Source organism: Rutidosis leptorrhynchoides, chromosome 11 (genome assembly GCF_046630445.1).
Source record: "Rutidosis leptorrhynchoides isolate AG116_Rl617_1_P2 chromosome 11, CSIRO_AGI_Rlap_v1, whole genome shotgun sequence".
NCBI classification, from domain to species: domain Eukaryota; kingdom Viridiplantae; phylum Streptophyta; class Magnoliopsida; order Asterales; family Asteraceae; genus Rutidosis; species Rutidosis leptorrhynchoides.
In genome coordinates this window covers 347,156,958-347,178,180 of record NC_092343.1, presented here as the reverse complement: position 1 = coordinate 347,178,180, position 21,223 = coordinate 347,156,958, and the positions used below count along the sequence as shown (strand labels likewise).

The 21,223-nt window shown below is 31.9% G+C and overlaps 1 non-coding gene across 1 annotated transcript; it reads left to right on the top strand.

Annotated features, from left to right (window-relative positions):
- Positions 1-19,819: 19,819 nt before the first annotated feature.
- LOC139879033 (small nucleolar RNA R71) lies at positions 19,820-19,926 on the top strand. Its single transcript, XR_011769887.1, has one exon. It is a non-coding gene; the product is annotated as a small nucleolar RNA R71 (small nucleolar RNA).
- Positions 19,927-21,223: the final 1,297 nt, after the last annotated feature.

Sequence of the window (21,223 nt, the reverse complement as noted above, 5' to 3'; positions counted from 1 at the left end):
ATTCTATACATCCTACCGCCAATGAGAAATCTAAGAAATCTTCCATCATCTAATCTATCTACATCTACATTTAATGCTATAGCACTCATCAACTCAACACACCATTGCTTATATACAGGTCTACGAATGGTGAAAAGACGTATCCAATCTGTAAAAGAAGAACTGCCATACCTTTGTACCAAATGCTGTCTAACACGGTCAGGTAGATGGACCGTTTCCAAAGGATTCCAATCAATTACCCTCGGCACCTCTACCTCTTTTGTTACTAATTTGAATTTATTACTTTGATATGATGGGTAATCTCTCCATCGTCTATCGAATCTCAAATTAGGATGTAACGTGTGTTCCAGAATTGTTGGGTATTCTACAGGCGGATACGGCGAAAATACTGTGAATTCATTAGGTAACTGTAGCGGATCATAATAAGGTACTTGCTGTTCAGGCTGATGTTGTGGTTCTTGTTGTGGTTGTTATTCAGGTTCATATTGCATTTCTGGTTCTGGTTCTGGAGCTGAAGCAGGCTGTCTAGATGATGATGCTCCTGAACCTCAAGTATCGGCTTTCTGCAAAACACATTAAACACAAAGTTTGTGTAGTGACCCGAACTTTTCCATGTTTATATATATTAATTGAGATTGATATTTACATGATTAAATGTTTCCAACATGTTAAGCAATCAAACTTGTTAAGACTTGATTAATTGAAATATGTTTCATATAGACAATTGACCACCCAAGTTGACCGGCGATTCACGAACGTTAAAACTTGTAAAAACGACATGACGATATATATATGGATATACATATGGTTAACATGAGATTATTATAAGTAAGTATCTCCATAAGTATATTAACAATGAGTTATATACATATAAACAAGACTACTAACTTAAGGATTTCGAAACGAGACATATATGTAACGATTATCGTTGTAACGACATTTAAATGTAAATATATCATATTAAGATATATTAATATATCATAATATCATGATAATATAATAATTTAACATCTCATTAGATATAATAAACAATGGGTTAACAACATTAATTGAGATCGTTAACTTAAAGGTTTCAAAACAACACTTACATGTAACGACTAAGGATGACTTAACGACTCAGTTAAAATGTATATACATGTAGTGTATTTAGATGTATTAAAATACTTTTGGAAGACTTCAAGACATATATCAAAACACTCATACTTAACGAAAATGGTTACAGATACTTTCCCATTCTTTTCTTTCATCAAGAATTCTAGTCGTATTATTACCCGTATTATACACAGCTTCAAAACGTACTTACTATGGGTATATACCAATAGGAACTAGCATGGGATTCCACTCTTGATTATGTCATGTATGACTAATCAATTTTAACTTCTACCATGAGCTAGTCAACTAACTAGAACTCCTTTTAACCCCACTCACCACTCACCAATTACCACTCATCATTCACTCCATTTCACTTCCAATTCTCTTTCTAATTCTCTCTCAACACACACACACACTATTATGAACGTATTTTTCCAGTAGTTAATCATCATCTTCATCAAAAATCACTTCAAGAATCAAGCTATAATCATCATAGGAAGAACACTTCAAGAACACTTCAAAAATCCCTTCAAGTTTACTAATTTACTTCCAAGCTTTCTAATCCATTCCAAGTAATCATCTAAGATCAAGAAACCTTTGTTATATACAGTAGGTTATCTTTCTTATTCAAGGTAATATTCATATTCAAACTTTGATTCAATTTCTATAACTATAAACTATCTTAATTCGAGTAAAAATCTTACTTGAACTTGTTTTTGTGTCATGATCCTACTTCAAGAACTTTCAAGCCATCCAAGATCCTTTGAAGCTAGATCATTTCTTGTCACTTCCAGTAGGTTTACCTACTAAACTTGAGGTAGTAATGATGTTCATAACATCATTCGATTCATATATATAAAACTATCTTATTCGAAGGTTTAAACTCGTAATCACTAGAACATAGTTTAGTTAATTCTAAACTTGTTCGCAAACAAAAGTTAATCCTTATAACTTGACTTTTAAAATTAACTAAACACATGTTATATATCTATATGATATGCTAACTTAATGATTTAAAACCTGGAAACACGAAAAACACCGTAAAACCGGATTTACGCCGTCGTAGTAACACCGCGGGCTGTTTTGGGTTAGTTAATTAAAAACTATGATAAACTTTGATTTAAAAGTTGTTATTCTGAGAAAATGATTTTTATTATGAACATGAAACTATATCCAAAAATTATGGTTAAACTCAAAGTGGAAGTATGTTTTCTAAAATGGTCATCTAGACGTCGTTCTTTCGACTGAAATGACTACCTTTACAAAAACGACTTGTAACTTATTTTTCCGACTATAAACCTATACTTTTTCTGTTTAGATTCATAAAATAGAGTTCAATATGAAACCATAGCAATTTGATTCACTCAAAACGGATTTAAAATGAAGAAGTTATGGGTAAAACAAGATTGGATAATTTTTCTCATTTTAGCTACGTGAAAATTGGTAACAAATCTATTCCAACCATAACTTAATCAACTTGTATTATATATTATGTAATCTTGAGATACCATAGACACGTATACAATGTTTCGACCTATCATGTCGACACATCTATATATATTTCGGAACAACCATAGACACTCTATATGTGAATGTTGGAGTTAGCTATACAGGGTTGAGGTTGATTCCAAAATATATATAGTTTGAGTTGTGATCAATACTGAGATACGCATACACTGGGTCGTGGATTGATTCAAGATAATATTTATCGATTTATTTCTGTACATCTAACTGTGGACAACTAGTTGTAGGTTACTAACGAGGACAGCTGACTTAATAAACTTAAAACATCAAAATATATTAAAAGTGTTGTAAATATATTTTGAACATACTTTAATATACATGTATATATTGTTATAGGTTCGTGAATCAACATTGGCCAAGTCTTACTTCTCGACGAAGTAAAAATCTGTGAAAGTGAGTTATAGTCCCACTTTTAAAATCTAATATTTTTGGGATGAGAATACATGCAGGTTTTATAAATGATTTACAAAATAGACACAAGTACGTGAAACTACATTCTATGGTTGAATTATCCAAATCGAATATGCTCCTTTTTATTAAGTCTGGTAATCTAAGAATTAGGGAACAGACACCCTAATTGACGCGAATCCTAAAGATAGATCTATTGGGCCTAACAAACCCCATCCAAAGTACCGGATGCTTTAGTACTTCGAAATTTATATCATATCTGAAGGGTGTCCCGGAATGATGGGGATATTCTTATATATGCATCTTGTTAATGTCGGTTACCAGGTGTTCACCATATGAATGATTTTTATCTCTATGTATGGGATGTGTATTGTAATATGAAATCTTGTGGTCTATTGTTACGATTTGATATATATAGGTTAAACCTATAACTCACCAACATTTTTGTTGACGTTTAAAGCATGTTTATTCTCAGGTGAATATTAAGAGCTTCCACTGTTGCATACTAAAATAAGGACAAGATTTGGAATCCATGTTTGTATGATATTGTGTAAAAACTGCATTCAAGAAACTGTTTTCGATGTAACATATTTGTATTGTAAACCATTATGTAATGGTCGTGTGTAAACAGGATATTTTAGATTATCATTATTTGATAATCTACGTAAAGCTTTTTAAATCTATATTTATGAAAAAAGGTTATGGTTTGTTTTAAAAATGAATGCAGTCTTTGAAAAACGTCTCATATAGAGGTCAAAACCTCGCAATGAAATCAATTAATATGGAACGTTTTTAATCAATAAGAACGGGACATTTCAGTTTGTGCATCCAAGTATGCATTAGTGTTAGCAAAATAACAACTTAAAACAATCACAATAACATGTTAAATCAAAATTTAACTTATACACATTTTCGCAATTTTTCACAATTCTACACTTTTTCAAATAAGCACATATGAAAATGTAGACAAAGTTCATAAGCATTTAACTCAAATAACATGTCAAAATAGTCATTACTAACAATTAAACAAGTCTCAAATGGCAAATATATCAAATTAATCAAGTTCATGAATTTTGGACTTAAAAAGTCCACTTTAATCTCCAAAAATCATGTTTAGGATCAATGTTTGGATCATTTAACTACCTAAACATGTTATACTACTCAATTTAGCAATAATTCATGACCAAAATCGGCCATAATCTGTTTATATCAAAAAGCCCCAAATTGCTCAAGAACACAAACCCTAGATTTCTAAAATTTTTGAAGTTTTTGGCTTCAAATCATGTTAAATAGCATCTGTGATGACCCGGAAATTTCTGACCAAATTTAAACTTAATCTTTGTATGATTAATATTTCTGACACGATAAGCAAAGTCTGTAAAACTGAATCTCAAAATTTTTGAACTACTTTCATATATTCAAATACCTTTCGGTTGTTCTTGACGATTCGCGAACAATTATATGTATATAGATACATATATATACTATAACTTGAAAATGTAACAATGTATTAATTGTTTGATACTGTATATTACACTTATTGGTTTAAATATTTATTTGAATATATATGAAAAGTTGGAATATTAATTGTATGAATAACTTGCGACGTATATTTAAAACATGTTTATGAATGTTGAAAATATATATTAACTTGGTCATAAAACGATTTGTTATTATATATATATATATTAACAAATAGCGAGATAATAATTTATAGAAGTAAATGACCAAAACACTCGAAAGTTTAAGATACACTTAGAATGATATAGTTTATTGATAATTTAAGACTATATTTTGACAAAGGTACGAGTCACAAAACGTAAATTGCGAGTTTTCTAAGCGTACGAAAATGCGTTCGAGAAACCGGAACCGGGACATAAGTCGAGTGACAACGTACGAGTCATCGGAATGAAAATTACAAGTCAACTATGCACATGAATTTAATATAATATATAATTAATTATTTAAATTATATATATTATATATATTATATTTAATTATGTCGACAAACAAGAAAACAAAAAAATATGTGAGCTGGATCTGATGGCCATGCGATTGCATTAGAAATAGGCATAAAACCCATGCGATCGCATGGGCATCAGATTTCAAAAAGTTGCCTATAAAAGTCCAGTTTCTGCTCGAATTCTTTTACACATATATTACTCTATAAGTATTTAATTATTATAATTATAATTATAATAATAATAATAATAATTATTATTATTATTATTATTATTATTATTATTATTATATTATTAAAATTATTATTATTATTAATCTTAATATTTTTAGTAATATTATACATAAAATATTACGACGAGGTCGTGAGCGTGTCACTTTCAAAACAAGCTTCAAACGGGATAGAATTAAGGAAATTATGGGTTATAGCTATGGAGGTTATGGGTAATATTCATGGGTATTGTTCGCAAGTCAAACCTAGTATTTATCATCTCTGTTGCATCTACGTACTTTCCTGCAATATTGAATATCAATATTGATACGTGAGCATTCATATCTTATCTTTTATATATTAATAGTGTATACATGTCTAGTGCTCGAGTATATATTTATACATGCTTGTATGCTAAATTTCATCGTTAAACAGTTTATAATGAATCACGAATTAAATACATATATTACTGGTAAAAGGTATATGATATACATGTTTTCGGAAAGCTGGTGAAAAATCAATAACTTTTCATTTAGAAATCGCGTAATTTCGATGAACGAATCAAAAGATATGGTCAACTGAATTATAATTGACGTTAATTGGAATTGCTTTTAAATCTGCGATTAATATTTAAACAACCTATTTATGAGATTGATAAAATACTACTAGCCAAGTTAATGAATCCTTATATAAGGCACGTCTCGTTTTGTTGAACAATTGTCAAAATTGACTTTTTGAAATGACTTTTGATAACTTTTGTATGTCGATCTCGAGCATTAGGATTGTGATACACTATAACCCAACCTAGTTTATTAGACATGTATTGACCAATATATGTTCTCTAGGTTGAGATCTACGGTTAATCTTGCATTCTGAGTTACGATCACTTTTTGATGAATGACCTTATGTGCTGCTAAGGTGAGTTCATTTGCTCCCTTTTTAAATGCTTTTGCAATATATATTTTTGGGCTGAGAATACATGCACTTTATTTTAAACACAATGGATACAAGTACATACTAAATTCTACACTGAGTTTGAACCGAAAATCCATTAGCTTTGGTAACTAGTAACTGCCAGTTATAAGAACTGGTGGGCGCGAGTAGTAGTATATGGATCCATAGGGCTTGATATCCCCGTCCGAGCTAGAGCACTAGCCTTTTAATGGACGTATGCTATTTGAGAAGCGTACACGTTGGTTTGCGTGTATTATTAAGATGATTATACAAAGGGTATAAAATATATATACGTTAAGTTTAGTTACCAGGGTGCTCAATTTCGTAGAATATTTTGATAAACGTTTCTGGATGAAACAACTGAAATCTTGTGATCCACCTTTATATACAGATTATACGATACATTAAAACTATGAACTCACCAACTTTTGTGTTGACACTTGTTAGCATGTTTATTCTCAGGTTTCTAGAAGTCTTCCACTGTTTGCTTATATGTGATACAAGCTATGTGCATGGAGTCATACATGTTTTATTCAAGAAAACTTTGCATTCACAAAATCATCACCGTGTATCTTATTTTGACTTCATTGTCAACGGATGTATTATGGTAAACTATTATTTATGGTGATTCTCTATATGTAGAAATCATCAAACGTTGAAAACCTTAGAAATTCATATTCATTTATTGTGTACCTTTTGAAAAGAATGCAATGTTTACAAAACGTATCATATAGAGGTCAAATACCTCGTAATGAAATCAATGAATGACGTGTTCGTCCATATGGATTTGGAGCGATCGTCACAGTTGGTATCAGGGCGTTGGTCCTAGCGAACCAGGTCTTGCATGAGTGTGTCTAACTGATAGTTGTTAGGATGCATTAGTAAGTATGGACTTCGACCGTGTCTGCATGTCAAAAGTTTTGCTTATCATTTTTTTGTCTGAAATTACCTGCTTATCATTCCTAGTCTAGACACATTTTACTGCATTGATTGCATGAATAGTGTATAGACAAAATTCATATCTTAGCGTATCTGTTACTGTAAACTTTTCCTGACATCTTCCGAAAATTTCTCCGTGATTTATGGAATTTGGTATTATATATACATATGTAAGTTATGTATTGAAGAATACCAAACTAAATTCTATAATCTAATTCATATAAAAAAAATCATCTCCTTAATTATACAAGATGGATCCCGTATCTAGTTAAAATTCCTTAAACTCTGACAGCTATTTCGATATGGATATTCACCTGAATTCCGAAGACAGTGTAACCGGAATGGATTAACCAATTAGTCATCATCTATTCTGGATGAATTGGGGATGGGTTTGTAGCCTACTTAATTATTGGAGACAAGAAGAAGGCGATCCCTTCCGTCCACCACATTGCCCTCTTGGCGAAGAACCTGAAGCACTTACCGGCGAACCTGTTCGTAATACCATTTTCTCTCTCATCTCCAGAATATCTCGTCATGATCATATACTCTCTCAAATTCTGGATCTTATTCATCCGCTCGTCCAAACCACCAATCATCCTGGTGTAGTAGAAGAAGTCAACGAGCTTCGCGCTCGGGTAGTGGCTTTGGAGAATATGGTGCAAAGGTTACAAGCACCAGCAGAATCTCCGGCATCAACAGTACCACCGACAACAACACCAACAGTACCATTACCATCACCAACAACATTCGCACCTCAAGCCTCAACATCACAATATGTACCTTGAACATCAACGTCATGCGCATCGTAGTTACCAAGAAATACCAGCAACAATAACCGATGAAGTATTAACATATTTCCCCTGAATAAATTTTATGTATATTTTATATATATAAATTTTAAAACCATCATAAATCTTTTCGTACTAAGCTATTATGTATAAATTGAAAAAGGGTAATTACTACTCGGTTAATTCATATTACTAATATGCTATAATGTACATCTTTCGTTAACAACTTAACCTTCGTTAACTACAATCTCTGTTTCAACTCAATGAATTCCATTTCCTAATAAACTAAGTGTATTATTCAATTACATAATTGATTTTACATTTTCATTTTCGATGTACTGGAAACTTTTCAGAAAACATCATCTGTGCCTTATAAGGTTCACAAAAATTCCACGAGCATCAACATCCTTCACCGAGGAATAAGAATAAATAATGAAGTATTGATTTCATTAGTGAAATACTCCGCGAAGATTATGTAATCCTTAATGTTTTAGAGATTATTCATTCAATTCAAAAATCAAATGAGCTTAATATGATATTAACTCATCAAATCGGTATTACATCTGAAGAAGATATACATACATATATTTTCATAAAGACGGTAATAAAAAAAAATTCTTTTGTACAAAGTATTAATTGTGAAATCTTTAAGGTAATACTCGGGAAATATATAAGTTCACAATTAATATGTTATACTGTACATTCTTCAACTTTGATTCAAAAATTATTAACTATGCTCACAGCGATATACAATCGTTTCAATACAAATTCAATTACATATTCTGATTTTGAAAAATCAGAATCCAAGCCAAGATTTAACAGAAAACATCACTCTTAGATTCTTACATCTTTCAAATGCTATACTTTGACTTCAAAACTGTGCTAGAACATCACTTCTATTCATAAACCCAGGAAAAGAAAATTTGTATCGTTCAAAATTCTAGAACATCATATGTATCTTGACAATTACAATCTTCATGCAAACCCTTCAAACTTTTGAAAACACCTCGGATTGATAACCAACGATTCGGTTATGATAACTTTGAATGCTGATGAAGCAGCAAAAACTGTAATTGACCTTAACAGCCAAAAGTTTGATGATAAAGGATAGTGTGCTGGCAAAGCTCAGAAAAAGAGAAAGTTTGGAACTGGAAAACGGATTGAGCAAAGGATGAAAGAGGCTGTGGATAAATCATAAGTACAAAACCTGACTTCAAAGAATCCAAATGATTCAGTATCTGCTGAAGACATTAACGAATACCTTGCTTCCGAATCTAAACCCTTGCGGACAATATTCTTCATCATCCTCTGATATTAGAAATTCTAAGATATCATCGTATCTTTCATTATAAATATCCTCCATATTTCTGGAGATAATTCCATAATCATTCTTATCGGAAATCAATTTTCTCCTTGCAATATCTGTGTAACATCATAAAAAAAACTATTTTAGTTTCTAAATTCTGAAAACCTTCGAGTTAAAAATATGAATATTTTTGAAGAGGTGTTGGGAACTGAAGCATGAGTTAGTATAATATAATGACACTTGATCAACGTGATTATATTACAGTAAGTCATGCTGAGTTTCTAATGGAACGTGATAAAGGTTCACAGATCATACCCTCATTATAAACCATGTTACATAACTCTTTCATTCTATTTAACCTCTAAACTATCAAGAAAATATTTTCTGTCTTTTTCGAGGTATTCTGGTAATTTGACAAGTCAGATTGTGCTATTATCGTTTCTTTTTAGAACATTAATTATGTTCATTCCGAAATTCATACCTACGAATTCTGACCATTATTCGCTTGATTTAAAGTCGGAAAGATAAAACAAAAGCATGAAGCTTCAAAATATCAATGGGAGTATATATAAATCACAGTAAATTGGAGAGAGTATTAACTGTGGATGTCAATGATTATGGAAAGACAGAAGCAGAGACATCGAAATATAAGGGAAGATATAAAACCCAACAATCACCCAGAAATTACAAACCGTGTATATCAATACGTATAGCAATATAAAGACACGGGAGAATAAAAAACACTATAACCCCAAGGTAATGGTAGAAGAAAATAATTTCCTCCGGCGGTAGATGAAAAAGAAGAATGACAGATATGAAAGTTAGGAGTATATCAAGAATCAGAACTGGATGAAGCACTTTTCACAATCTTTTGAAAATAGGGAATGAGGAAGAAGATGTAAGAGTGATGAAAATAATGAAACGGAAGAGGTCAATTTATAGCGAAATATCAAACATAGCAATCGAGGCAAATTACGCATTTAATCAAAAGAAATCTTAATTTCCTTAAATTCCGAAGAATCAAATCTTATTTAGATTATGAAGATTTTCTATTCCTTAAATTACGGAAATCAATCGTTAATATGTCAAGAGTTAAGACGAATCTCTATTCTTCATTTCACTCTTTTACGATAACTTCTCTCATACGCTTTGAATAATCGGATTGTTTTATCCATATTATTCAACGGTAATAAAACTCTACTTATCAACACATATACGTCATGAAAACATTTTTATTGTTAGTCATGACGACCTCACTCAAATTTCGGGATGAAATTTCTTTAACGGGTAGGTACTGTGATGACCCGGAAATTTCTGACCAAATTTAAACTTAATCTTTGTATGATTAATATTTCTGACACGATAAGCAAAGTCTGTAAAACTGAATTTCAAAATTTTTGAACTACTTTCATATATTCAAATACCTTTCGATTGTTCTTGGCGATTCGCGAACAATTATATGTATATAGATACATATATATACTATAACTTGAAAACTTAACAATGTATTAATTGTTTGATACCGTACATTAAACTTATTGGTTTAAATATTTATTTGAATATATATGAAAAGCTGGAATATTAATTGTATGAATAACTTGCGAAGTATATTTAAAACATGTTTATGAATGTTGAAAATATATATTAACTTGGTTATAAAACGATTTGTTATTATATATATATTAACACATAGCGAGACAATAATTTATAGAAGTAAATGACCAAAACACTCGAAAGTTTAAGATACACTTAGAATGATATAGTTTATTGATAATTTAAGACTATATTTTGACAAAGGTACGAGTCACAAAACATAAATTGCGAGTTTTCTAAGCGTACAGAAATGCGTTCGAGAAACCGGAACCGGGACATAAGTCGAGTGACAACGTACGAGTCATCGGAACGAAAATTACAAGTCAACTATACACATGAATTAAATATAATATATAATTAATTATTTAAATTATATATATTATATATATTATATTTAATTATGTCGACAAACAAGAAAACAAAAAATATGTGAGCTGGATTTGACGGCCATGCGATCGCATGAGAAATAGGCATAAAACCCATGCGATCGCATGGGCATCAGATTTCAAAAAGTTTCCTATAAAAGTCCAGTTTCTGCTCGAATTCTTTTACACATATATTACCCTGTAAGTATTTAATTATTATAATTATAATTATTATTATTATTATTATTATTATTATTATTATTATTATTATTATTATTATTATATTATTATTATTATTATTATTATTATTATTAAGATTATTATTATTATTAATCTTAATATTTTTAGTAATATTATACATAAAATATTACGACGAGGTCATGAGCGTGTCACTTTCAAAACAAGCTTCAAACGGGATAGAACTAAGGAAATTATGGGTTATAGTTATGGAGGTTATGGGTAATGTTCATGGGTATTGTTCGCAATCAAACCTAGTATTTATCATCTCTGTTGCGTCTACGTACTTTCCTGCAATATTGAATCTCAATATTGATACGTGAGCATTCATATCTTATCTTTTATATATTAATAGTGTATACATGTCTAGTGCTCGAGTATATATTTATACATGCTTGTATGCTAAATTTCATCGTTAAACAGTTTATAATGAATCACGAATTAAATACATATATTACTGGTAAAAGGTATATGATATACATGTTTTTGAAAAGCTGGTGAAAAATCAATAACTTTTCATTTAGAAATCGCGTAATTTCGATGAACGAATCAAAAGATATGGTCAACTGAATTATAATTGACGTTAATTGGAATTGCGTTTAAATCTGCAATTAATATTTAAACAACCTGTTTATGAGATTGATAAAATACTACTAGCCAAGTAAATGAATCCTTATATAAGGCACGTCTCGTTTTGTTGAACAATTGTCAAAATTGACTTTTTGAAATGACTTTTGATAACTTTTGTATGTCGATCTCGAGCATTAGGATTGTGATACACTATAACCCAACCTAGTTTATTAGACATGTATTGACCAATATATGTTCTCTAGGTTGAGATCTACGGTTAATCTTGCATTCTGAGTTACGATCACTTTTTGATGAATGACCTTATGTGCTGCTAAGGTGAGTTCATTTGCTCCCTTTTTAAATGCTTTTGCAATATATATTTTTGGGCTGAGAATACATGCACTTTATTTTAAACACAATGGATACAAGTACATACTAAATTCTACACTGAGTTTGAACCGAAAATCCCTTAGCTTTGGTAACTAGTAACTGCCAGTTATAAGAACTGGTGGGCGCGAGTAGTAGTATATGGATCCATAGGTCTTGATATCCCCGTCCGAGCTAGAGCACTAGCCTTTTAATGGATGTATGCTATTTGAGAAGCGTACACGTTAGTTTGCGTGTATTATTAAGATGATTATACACAGGGTATAAAATATATATACGTTAAGTTTAGTTACCAGGGTGCTCAATTTCGTAGAATATTTTGATAAACGTTTCTGAATGAAACAACTGAAATCTTGTGATCCACCTTTATATACAGATTATATGATACATTAAAACTATGAACTCACCAACCTTTGTGTTGATACTTGTTAGCATGTTTATTCTCAGGTTTCTAGAAGTCTTCCACTGTTTGCTTATATATGATACAAGCTATGTGTATGGAGTCATGCATGTTTTATTCAAGAAAACTTTGCATTCACAAAATCATCACCGTGTATCTTATTTTGACTTCATTGTCAATGGATGTATTATGGTAAACTATTATTTATGGTGTTTGTCTATATGTAGAAATCATCAAACGTTGAAAACCTTAGAAATTCATATTCATTTATTGTACCTTTTGAAAAGAATGCAATGTTTACAAAACGTATCATATAGAGGTCAAATACCTCGTAATGAAATCAATGAATGACGTGTTCGTCCATATGGATTTGGAGCGATCGTCACAGCATCAATCTAGGTTATACATGCATAAAATATTAACAATTTAACACTAATTACACTAGAAATTAACAAAATTGCATTAGGTAAAATATTGGTAATTATCACAAAAACTAGCAAATTTATAGAGTTTAGGGGTGTAATTTTTACCTTTTTGCTGAAGAATGAGAATCTAGGCATGATTAGAGCAAAAAAATTTGACGAATTACGGTGAATTTTGGTGATTTTTGGTGATTATTTGGGAGTGTATTCGTGTATGTGTGTGTTTGAAGTGAGAAAGAGCAGACCAGTCGACTACTTGTATCAGGCCTGATTTCCAGCTCCATGCGATCGCATGGAGTTGGAGTTCAATTCCCATGCGATCGCATGGGAATCCGGGTACAGTACTTTCAGTTTTTTTTTTTTTTTTTTTTTTTTTTTTTTTTTAAAACCTTATAACTTTATAAAACATAAAATTAACTTAAATTTTAAAAATTTGTTTCTTTTTAGGATGAGGGCGTTTCGGATCGATGTCCTAGTCTATCCCTCGACAAAATTTTAAAATTTGTCAAATTAAAGAGCGGTTTTAAAAGCAAAGATTTTGGGGTTTTTTTAATGTTTTTGGCATACTTTAATTCATTAAGATTAAAAATAATGATAATAAAAGTTCTCGTCCCTCAATCGGGTAAAGCAATTTCGGTTCAATGACTTAGTCTTAAACTCACGATGAATTTTAAAAATCATATTTTTAACTTAGCGAAATAAAGTAAATTTTTGTTTTTAAATTCACACCAAACTTAAATTTAAAATGCATAAAATTAAAAATTCATATTAAAAATTCACACCAAACTTAAATTATATTTTGTTTTTATACATACAAACTTATATTAAAAATATTAATTTTTCAAATATTCACAATTTTAAATATATTGATTTAAAAAGTTTACAATATCAATTTAATATTAATTTATTAATATTTAAAAATATGGTAAAAATAAAATTAAAAATCTTTTTGGCTTTTATCCCACTTTAATCAATCAAATATTATTAAAAATATACGCCCTTCTTTTCGGTAAAGTAATTTCGGATCCATGACCTAATTTAACTCATGACGAATTTTTGAAATATTTTGTGTTGATTGATTAAAGATATTTATACCTTAAGAATAAACGTTCAATTTCGCAGTGATGTAATAAATTTTTGTATGATATCAATAATTTCGGTTGCAAGACCTAATTTCATCGAATACCAATTTAATACTTTATAGCGAACAAATTAGCGTTTATTATCAAAAGGTTAAAAATAAAAATAAAAATAAAAACTGTACATATTTACCTGTGAGGTATTTTCTTAGTGATATGCTCTAGCCCACTCATAAGATAGTCGGACTAATTGGTTTTCCATGGCTACATAGGCGTAACCTCGAGCATTTAACGTTTTTTCTTCTAAACATATGAACGGTCCGTCTCTGCATAAAGTAACAAATTCGGTGTTTGAATAGGTTTGATTATTTGAACATTTACCTTCGTGTGACCATTTTCTGCATTTGTGACATTTTTCAAGGTGTCGTGCTCTCCTTTTCGCTGCGGATTTTGATATTCCTTTACCAAATTGTAACTTATTATCTTCGCATCTGGATTCTTTTCTTACTCCATCCAATTTTTCTCTGATTACTGATACCAGTTCACTCGGAAGTGTGTCATTATTACGTTTAGTAATCAAAGCGTGTAGCATTAGACCATGGTTTAGTTCACAGGAAGTCTTCATTTCGTAAAAATCTAAAAAAAATAAAAATTCAGAATGGGGGGAGATGACTAGTTCTTTAGGGTCTGCTAGGGAAAGACTATTCGGGTTCCATTTTCGAGAACTACACGAAATACGAAAATCTAACTCTAACATAAATACATATTATCCTTTAAAGACTTGATTCTACCCACACTTAGTTAGCTGTGGTATCGAAATTGTGATTAACTTCGTTGTCAACTTCCATCGGACTATCTATGTAATGTTTAACTCTGTGACCATTAACCTTAAATTCAATCCCATTTGAATTTATTAATTCTACTGTTCCGTATGGGAAAACTCTTTTGACTATGAATGGTCCAGACCATCTTGATTTCAATTTTCCAGGAAATAGCTTGAATCTTGAATTGAAAAGAAGAACTCTGTCTCCTTCTTTAAATTCTTTTGAACTTCCGATTCTTTTATCATGCCATTTCTTCGTTCTTTCTTTATAGATTAACGAATTTTCGTATGCTTCATGTCTTAATTCTTCTAATTCGTTTAGTTGACTTAATCGTAGACGTCCAGCTTCATGTAAATCAAGATTACATGTCTTCAAAGCCCAAAATGCTTTGTGTTCAATTTCTAATGGAAGATGATATGCTTTTCCATAAATGCGTCTAAAAGGTGTGGTACCAATTGGAGTTTTGTAGGCTGTTCTAAAAGCCCAGAGTGCATCCTCCAATTTAATGGACCATTCTTTCGGATTTGATCCTACGGTTTTCTCTAGAATACGTTTTAAAGGTCGGTTGGTATTTTCAACTTGTCCACTTGTTTGTGGATGATATGCGGTGAAGATTTTATGAGTTACTCCATATCTTTTAAGAACTTTCTCAAGTTGATTATTACAAAAATGAGTTCCCCGATCACTTATTAAAGCTTTCGGTGTTCCAAACCTTGCAAAAAGACGTTTTAAAAAGTTGACTACAACTCGTGCATCGTTAGTTGGGAGAGCTTGTGTTTCTGCCCATTTAGATACATAATCAATGGCTACGAGAATGTATAGATTATTATGAGATTTCGGAAATGGACCCATAAAGTCAATCCCCCAAATGTCAAATACTTCACATACTTGAATGATATTTTGTGGCATTTCATCACGTTGACTTATTTTTCCGGCCCTTTGACATGCATCACAGGATTTGCAAAGAAAGTGTGCGTCTTTGTAAATTGTATGCCAATAGAATCCAGCATCATAAACTTTTCTTGCTGTGAGTTGAGGCCCATAATGCCCTCCTGTTAGTCCTGTGACAATGGTTTAAAATTTTACTAGCTTCATCTTCGAATACACATCGGCGTATTATTCCATCGGGACAACTTTTAAACAAATGTGGATCTTCCCAGAAATAGTGTTTTATATCACTAAAGAATTTCTTTCGTTTTTGGTACGATAATCCCTTTTCAAGGAATCCACATACTAAGTAGTTTGCATAGTTTGCAAACCATGGAATTTCATTATAATCTATCTTCAATAGATATTCATCAGGAAAGTTGTCTTGTATGGCCGATTCATTTAGAACTTCTAATTCGGGATTTTCAAGACGAGAAAGATGATCAGCGACGAGATTTTCTGCTCCTCTTTTATCTCGGATTTCAATATCGAACTCTTGTAAGAGTAAGATCCAACGGATTAATCTTGGTTTGGAATCTTGTTTCGAAAATAGGTATCTAAGAGCAGAATGGTCAGTATAGACCACCGTTTTAGCTAGAACGAGATATGAACGAAATTTGTCAAAAGCAAAGACAATAGCAAGGAGTTCTTTTTCAGTAGTTGTGTAATTTGTTTGTGCTCCTTGTAACGTCTTACTAGCATAATATATAGGTTGAAATCGTTTTTCAATCCTTTGTCCTGAAACGGCTCCCATTGCAAAATCACTTGCATCGCACATAAGTTCAAACGGTAAATTCCAATTTGGAGTTATCATGATTGGCGCATTAGTGAGTTTTTCTTTAAGAATATTAAAAGATTTGATACATTCATCTGAAAAGATGAATGGAGCATCCTTTTGTAGGAGTTTATTCATAGGAGTGGCAATTTTAGAAAAATCTTTTATGAAATGTCGGTAAAAACCGGCATTCCCTAGAAAACTCCTAACTCCTCTAACATTGGTGGGATGTGGAAGTTTAGCAATTACATCTACTTTAGCTCTATCCACTTCAATTCCTTCCTTTGAGATTTTATGACCAAGAACGATGCCTTCTTTAACCATGAAATGGCATTTCTCCCAATTAAGTACTAGATTTGATTGTTCACATCTAATAAGCATTCGTTCAAGATTAACTAAATATGATTCAAATGTATCACCGAAGACTGAAAAGTCATCCATGAAAACTTCCATGCATTCTTCTATCATGTCGTGAAAAATCGCCATCATGCACCTTTGAAAGGTTGCAGGGGCGTTGCAAAGTCCAAATGGCATGCGTTTGTAAGAAAAAGTACCATAAGGGCACGTGAATGTGGTTTTCTCTTGGTCTTCGGGCGCTATTGGAATTTGAAAATATCCGGAAAAACCATCAAGAAAACAATAGTAACTGTTTCCGGCTAATCTTTTCAACATTTGACCAATAAAAGGTAAGGGAAAGTGATCTTTTCTAGTGGCGTCATTTAATTTTCTATAATCAATACATACACGCCATCCTGTTACAATCCTAGTAGGAATAAGCTCATTTTTCTCATTTGTAATGACAGTCATGCCACCCTTCTTAGGCACGCATTGAACTGGGCTTACCCACGGACTATCAGAGATTGGATAAATTAAACCTGCATCAAGCAGTTTAATAATTTCTTTCTTAACAACATCTTGCATATTAGGATTTAGTCTTCGTTGGTGTTGCACATACGTTTTATGACATTCTTCCATAAGGATTTTATGTGTGCAATACGAAGGACTTATTCCTTTAATATCATGAATCTTCCATGCAATAGCTGGTTTATGAGCTTTTAACACAGAAATGAGTTTTGATTTCTCATTTTTAGTAAGAGAAGACGATATTATTACAGGTAATTCAGATTTACCATGTAAATAAGCATATTCCAAATGGTTTGGAAGTGGCTTTAACTCTAATTTTGGTGGTTCTTATATCGATGATTTATATCGATATCTGTCTTATTCTTTTAGCATTTGAATTTCTTCTGTTGTTGGTTCATATCCATTAGCCATAAGTGTAGCTAATATTTCAGTTTCATCAATTGGTTCAGTTCCTTCTCCTAAAGAACATTCTCCTATTCCTTGTAATTCTGGAAATTCTTCTAACAATTCTGCATGTGATTCTATAGTTTGAATATAATAACATGCATCATCTGCAGATTGCGGTTGTTGCATTGCTCTATCAACTAAAAAGGTAACACTCTCATCCTCTATACTTAGGGTCAGTTTCTTACCAAACACATCTATCATTACTTTAGCCGTGTTTAAGAATGGTCTTTCTAATATGAGAGGAACTTGAGAATCTTCTTCCATATCCAGAACAACAAAATCTACTGGAAATACTAAAGTACCAACTTTAACTAGCATGTTCTCCATTATCCCTCTAGGATATTTTATTGATCGATCGGCTAGTTGTATACTTATTCTTGTTGGTTTCAATTCTCCAAGGTCTAGTTTAGTGTATAGTGAATATGGCATTAAATTTATACTAGCACCTAAGTCTGCCAATGCTTCTATTGAACTAAGACTATCCAGAAAACATGAAATTGTGAAACTTCCTGGATCAGATAGTTTTTCTAGTATCTTATTCAACAGCACTGCTGAACAATTAGCATTCATAGTAACAGCCGAGAGTTCTTCCATTTTTTTCTATTCGAGATTAGATCTTTCAGAAATTTAGCATATCTAGGCATTCCTGAAATTACATCAATGAAAGGAAGATTTACATTTATCTGTTTAAACATATCCAAGAATTTGGATTGCTCGGCTTCAAGTCTCTCTTTTTTCATTTTACTCGGGTAAGGAAGTGGTGGTTGGTATGGTTTAACATAAGGTTTAGCCTTAACTGTGTTATCTTCATTAACCTTTTCAACTACCGATTCTGTTTCCTTATCTTGTTCAGGTTGTGGTTCTTGTGGAGTAGGAATAGCTTCATCAAAAGTTACAGGTATTTCAGGTGATTTAAGTGTAATACCACTTCTTGTGGTAATGGCTTTAGCTGTTTCATTTCTGGGGTTAACATTTGTATCACTAGGTAGACTTCTCGGTTTTCTTTCACCTATTAACCTTGCTAGGTTAGTTACTTCTTGTTCTAAGTTTTGAATAGAAGCTTGTTGATTTCTAAATGCTTGAGCATTTTGTTCATTGGTTTGTTTCTGAGATGTGAAAAACTGTGTTTGAGATTCAACTAGCTTCGTCATCATATCTTCTAAATTTGGCTTTTTATCATCGGTTTGTGGTGGTTTGTTTTGAAAATTAGGTCTTTGCTGATTGTAAGTATTATTGGATACTTGTTGATTGCTAGGACCTTGTTGGTTGTTGTATGGAATATTTCGGTTATAATTCTAGTTTTGATTGTAGATTGGTCTTGGCGGTTGATAATTATTCTGATAATTATTTCCAGGCCAATGGTTTAGATATGAAACATTCTCTCTTTGTTCCATTGTTAGTTCAATACTGAGACAATCTTTTATCAAATGTGGTCCTCCACACTGTTCACAACTAATTCGTATTGAGTGTATATCTTTAGTCATCTTTTCCATTCGTCTCTCAACAGCATCTATCTTTGCGGAAATGGAATCTAAGTCATGGCTAGAATCGGCTCTAGCTGCTTTAGATGATCTAACGATATCTTTTTCTTGGTGCCACTCATGTGAGTGGGAAGCAGTGTTATCAATAATTTTATAAGCATCAGTTTCGGTTTCTTCATAATAGAACCACCAACTGCTATATCGATGTCTTTCCTTGTAGTGATGTCGCATCCTTGGTAGAATATTTGTACTATTTGACAAGTGTCTAAACCATGTTGCGGACATCCTCTTAATAACTTTCTAAATCTTGTCCATGCCTCATATAGAGTTTCATTTGGTTTCTGTGTGAACGTAACAATTTCTCCTTGAAGTCTTACGGATTTAGATGCTGGAAAGAATTGTTTAAGAAATTTTTCAACTAAAACGTCCCATGTATCAATCGCCCCTTCAGGTAACGATTCTAACCAATCTTTGGATTCTCCCTTTAACGTCCAGGGAAATAACATGAGATATATCTGTTCATCCTCAACTTCTCTTATTTTAAATAGAGTGCAGATCCTATTAAAGGTACGAAGATGTTCATTTGGATCTTCCTTCGGCGCACCACTATATTGGCATTGATTAGTCACCATATGTAGAATTTGTCCTTTGATTTCATAATCTGGCGCATTAATGTCTGGATGAATAATTACGTGACCTTGGCCAGTGCGTTTAGCTCGCATTCGGTCTTCCATACTTAGAGGTTCCAGATTTTCCATAATTGAATTTGTTGAATCGGAATCACTAGAGGATTCTGATTTAATGGTTCGTTCCTCAACAATCTCTGTTTGAATGATTGGTGGTTCCGGAGAAAAGATTAGTGGTTCAGGATCTATGAATTGTCCGTGAATATTCTCCGGATTCTCAATTGTGAGGTCGGGTTCAAAAAATGGATTATCGTAAATTTGAATTGGAGTACTTGGTCGACTGGATGACGATTCTAAAGAAAAATCAACGGCGGTAATATTAGCTAGATGTCTTGATCGAGTTACAGGTGGTGAACGTACAAAAGGTGGTGAACGTCTTTCTCGGTGCATTCAGTGAATATCCTATTAGTTTTTAAAAAGAAAGAAAAATTATATAAGTTATCCAATTAATAGACTTTTCTGATTTTCTCACGTTTCGAATAGCCAAAAGATGCAGCAGAGGGGCAGGATTCGTTTGGTCTCAATATAATTGAGTACTGTTTGGCTCCAATAACCCGGTCCACGTATAAATCCAACTATTACTACTAACCAGAAAATTTTGATGTCTATCAATTTAACCGCTGAAAATAAATTTTCGTAATTTAAAGAAATTTAGATAAGAAGTAGAATAAAAATCTATGTCCTAAAACTAGAATGACGAGAAATAAGAAAGAAAAAGAGTGCGTCAGTATTAAAATTGGAGAAATAAGAAAGAAAAAGAGTGACTTTTAAAACTTTAAAACACTCGACTATCCCAACCTTATTATTATCACTAACTTAAAATTAAAATTGCAAATTAAGATTACTAATTGGAGTGATAATTGATACATAGGTAAAAGGCGTCGAAAAAAATAAAAATAAGAAAGTAGCGCGTCGAAACTTACAAAGGAACTAAAAACTAAGAATTAAAAGTTGCGTCTAAAAATATTAAAGCTTACAAGTAAAA